Raw genomic sequence first — 5,219 nt, forward strand, 5'->3', positions numbered from 1 at the left:
TAGCAATATGCTTTGTAAGAGCAACATTTTGTTCACTAGTATTGGGAGTTTTAGCGAGCTTTTGCAAGAACTTTATAACTTCAGTAATGGTACAAATTTCAAAATAAAAATCATTGCTATCAAAAATAAAAGGACAATTATCTCCCACACCTCTAAAAATTTCAGCACGCTTGTCGGGAACATTTTTAATGGGTTTATACACTTTTCTATGTGGAGTGGGGAATTTTCCTACATTTTTGATTTTGCTAGTAGCAGTAGGAGGTTTGTTAGCATTCAAAGGTTCAGTATTACTATTGGTGGTGATTGTGTAAACCTTGGTTAAATTATTTTCTCTAGCCATCTCATCTTCTCTTTCCCACCTAGCATGCAATTCAGCTAACAACCTCATATTGTCATCAATTCTAACTTGAATAGCATTTGTTTGAGCAAATTTTTTATTCTCAGTATTATCATGAGGAACAACCTTTAATTTAAGAAGATCAACATCAAGAGCAAGGCTATCCACTTTAGAAACAAGAGCATCTATTTTGCTGAACTTTTCCTCCACAGATTTATTAAAAGCAGTTTGTTTACTAATAAAATCTTTGAGCATACCCTCAAGTTCAGAGGGAGCACTCCTATTGGTGTTATAAGAATTAACATAAGAGTTACTAAAACCACTTCCATTGTTGGGAGGATACGTCCTATAATTATTGCTACCAAAATTATTCCTATCGGTATTATTATTAAAATTGTTGCTCTTAATAAAATTCACATCTACATTTTCTTCTTGAGCAACCAAAGAGGCCAAAGGAACATTGTTTGGATCCATAGGAGCATTATTATTTGCAAGCATAGACATAATAGCATCAATTCTATCACTCAAAGTAGAAGTTTCCTCAACACAATTTACCTTTTTACCTTGTGGAGCTCTCTCGGTATGCCACTCCGAATAATTTACCATCATATTGTCAAGAAGTTTTGTAGCCACCCCAAGGGTCATAGACATAAAAGTGCCTCCAGCATCTGAATCCAATAAGTTCCTTGAGGAAAAATTTAGTCCTGCATAGAAGGTTTGAATAATCATCCAAGTAGTCAGTCCATGAGTGGGACAATTTTTAACCAAATATTTCATTCTTTCCCAAGCTTGGGCAACATGCTCAGTATCAAATTGTCTAAACTTCATAATATCACTTCTAAAAGATATAATTTTAGCAGGAGGATAATATTTTCCAATAAAAACATCTTTGCATTCAAGCATGGGCAACAATTTTTAACCAAAGATTTCATTCTTTCCCAAGCTTGGGCAACATGCTCAGTATCAAATTGTCTAAACTTCATAATATCACTTCTCAAAGATATAATTTTAGCATGAGGATAATATTTTCCAATAAAAACAGCTTTGCATTCAACCCAAGAATAAATACTATTTCTAGGAAAAGATAGCAACCACTCCTTAGCTCTACCTCTTAATGAGAAAGGAAACAATTTCAACTTAATAATATCACCATCTAAATCCTTATATTTTTGCATCTCACATAGCTCAACAAATTTGTTGAGGTGAGAAGCAGCATCATCAGTACTAACACCAGAAAATTGCGCTTTCATAACAAGGTTCAACGAGGCAGGCTTAATCTCATAAAAAGCTGCTTCAGGAGAAGGTGGAGCAATCGTTGTGCAAATAAAATCATTGTTGTCGGTGCTAGTAAAAACACACAACTTAGTATTCTCAGGAGTAGCCATTTAATAAAAATAATGCAAGCAACCGAAATAAAAGCTATACTAATTTTTTTTGGATATTCGATATAAAATGCAAACAAGATAAAAATAAAATATGGAAGCAAAATAATAACAAAGTAAAATAGTTGAGAGTGAGAGACTCCCCTCGCAGAAGAGATGCTTTTCTCCCCGGCAACGACGCCAGAAAAAGTCTTTGTTGAGCGCGGAGTTGATGAAGGAGAATTTATGCGCAACGTTGAGTGGAACCCCAAGAGGAAGGTATGAAACCAAGGTTTATCGACCAGTAGGAGAAAAACGTTCTCTCCCGAGGTGTTGCGAACCAACTCGTGGCAGGGTGGCGTCAGCAGCAATGTGGATACCTGCACACAAAAAACCAAATACTTTGTCCCCAACTTTCAGCGAGGTTGTCAAGCTCACTGGTTTTGCTGAAAACAAAGGATTAAACGAACCGTGTGGAAGAAGAATTGTTTGCAGATAACAGAACAGGAAAATGTTGTAAAAGATTGAAATTAAAAGAAGAAGGACCGGGGTCCACAGTTCACTAGAGGTGCCTCCCCAATAAAATAAATATGCTGGGTAAACAAATTACAGATGGGCAATTGACAAACAAAGATTCTACGCTAATGGTTGGTGTAGAATACATGCTATGAAAGTATGCGGGTATTACAACAATATACATAGACCGTAATCCAACTGCATCTATGACTAATAATCCACCTTCAGGATTGCATCCGCGACACCCTACAGTATTAAGTTGCAAGCAACGGACTATCTCTTTAAGCATTGTGTGTAAAGTAAACGATGAAACTAACCTTGAATAGAACACCGCTGTTTTCTCCCTAGTAGCAACAGCACATCTACAATCGTAGAGAACAAGGTCACTTCCCATGGTTAAATAGAGGCATGAACCCACTATCGAGCATAAATACTCCCTCTTGGAGTCGCTAGCATCTACTTGGCCAGAGCATCTACTAGAAACGGAGAGCATGCAAGATCATAATAACATAATACATAATCTCAACCAAAGCAATCTCTCTATAAATCGGATCCACATCAAACCAACATGTAGCAATTACAAATAGATGATCTTGATCATGTTAGGAAGTTCACAAGATCTATGCATGAAGCACAACAAGGAGAGGACATTGTGACGCCCCGGAACCGGTACCATGAGGATTCCAGCGATCCCACCGAAATCCGCACAATATCGATCTAGAGACGCCCTCCGTCACGACGTGCGCAACAAATCACACACGTGATGCCAGAGGAATTAACACGAGAGGTAACATTACAATAGAGCCCACAATAAACATATATTACAACAACGACTTCAACGAGTCAAGATACAAATAGAGACATACAAAGATCTGAATCATACAAAAGATTGAATGCGTCTGAATACGGACAATATACAAATTGGACTAAGAGTCCTGAATATAAACGATGGCGTCCATAACCCTGCCCAGGCCAAGCCGGAAGGGTAACCTTGCTAACGTCGTCTTCATCGAACATATCTTCGTACCTGCCTGGTTATGCCCCGTAGAAGCAGCAATAAGTACGGGTTCGTACTTAACAAGACTTCAAGACATATAAGCATTCGTCAACCAGTCGTCCTTCAAGACTTAGAGGACGCAAGAGGGACGTCATATGCAATATGGTGGGGTTAAGCGGCAGCGCGCAAGCACTAAAAACCTATAGAGACACTCTACAACATTCGTCTAATCAGAGAAGGTGAGAGAGCGCACAACTAACAGTTCTATACTCTGCAAACATAACACAACCGATGTGTTCCCCATTCGCAAAGAAGTACTGGCAAAGGCACTCACACTGTAGACAAGTCTTAACCAGTTATTATTTAAGTTGTTCTATCTTACTATGCAAGTTATTAGTATTGAAACAACAGATGTAAGTTGTCTATGGTCGAGTCATACAGCTCCAAGTCGTCCATAACCGCGGACACGACTTGTCGATAAGATTGTAACCCTGCAGGTGTGCCCAAATGTGCCCACACGCACGATCAATCCACTTACGACAGGTGGATATCACGACTCACACTCTCCTTCACTACAACAATGTCCAGGAAGCCACATAACTAAGTTAAACCCGTATCAGAGTCCGGCCGTGCTCCGAAGCGGACTCAGCTATTGCGACTGCGTGCTAGGTGGACAGTGCCCAGCGGGATGACCACTTCGCAGTGGCACCGCAACCTACGAACGTGCAAGAGACAACGGGGTACAAGGCCCCAAAAGTAACATCGTATCATCTGACCACAAAAAAACAAGCTTGCACGCCCGGGAGAAACAAAACATTCAAACTAATTATGGCCACTGGACAAAGATGTAGATTCCGGCAGTGGTCGAGGGGAGACCCGGTAAGCATACCCACGTGTGGTTAGAGCGCTCAGTCTTGGAACAGATAACAAGAACTCGGGGTCCTAAGATATTTAGGAAACACAAGTGAGCCATCACAAAACGAGCAGCTGACCCACCGATGCCTCCGCTAAACAATTATCAACAACTAAAGTAACCATGATTCTTCCCAACATATAACCCGATAGGATAACAATAACGGTAACGAGATAAAACAACACTGGCATGCACTACGACTCGCAAGGCAGACCCGATAACCAAACAACAGCTGTAGGGGTGGTGGTGGCAAAAATATAGGCTGCTTGAGGTGACAAGTGGATAGGACACGTGACAAGAACGCAACTAAAAGCTAGCATGAGGGAGAAGGCAAAATAAAATAGGTGAGCGACTCCTGCAGGGACAGGAGTATAGGGGAAATGCTTGCATGTTAAAGGTTGTCGAGGAACAACCGAAGATCTTGTCGTATCTCACAACACCACTTCGCGATCCTATCCGGGAAGAAGCAAATGCTGGAACAGGGAACGAATGCAAGTCTTACTACTACTGATAAAGAACCGTCATGATCAAGATGATATGCATGACATGGCAACGATGGTGCAATGCAACTATCCATATTAATCGGAGTCGGAACCCCAGACAAACAATTATTAGGTTCACGTTATTTTTCTACCGACAAATTTAAGTGTTGATTAGCATGGCAAGGCATGGCAGGGGTGCGCTACTTCAAATTTAAACGGAGCGGGGAAACCTTAGGTGGATATCCGAAATACTCCGCATATTATGTGAGGTGAAATGCATAACTATCCCGTCGTGACATGATGCGATATGAAAACATGTATATGAATGACATATTCATGATCCTCTCATTGTTCTGATCAAAATTCAAATATAACTTATTTTCATTTGAGTTGCCATTAAAAAGTTATTAACAGAATAGTGTTTCAACATTTTCAATTATAAAAAACAGGTTTTATTAATTAGAAAAGGAACTGGAAAACATAAACATAAAGGGGGAGGACCCCGGGTTACTTTGTTAAAGGGCCAGGGGGTTTTGTAGGAAAGCTCCCGCGCCAGGGGCTGCGAGTTAGCAAAACAAACAGGCGGGGGGGGGGGGTTCTTTGCAAAAAGGGC

This window comes from Lolium perenne, chromosome 7 (genome assembly GCF_019359855.2).
Source record: "Lolium perenne isolate Kyuss_39 chromosome 7, Kyuss_2.0, whole genome shotgun sequence".
Taxonomy (NCBI): domain Eukaryota; kingdom Viridiplantae; phylum Streptophyta; class Magnoliopsida; order Poales; family Poaceae; genus Lolium; species Lolium perenne.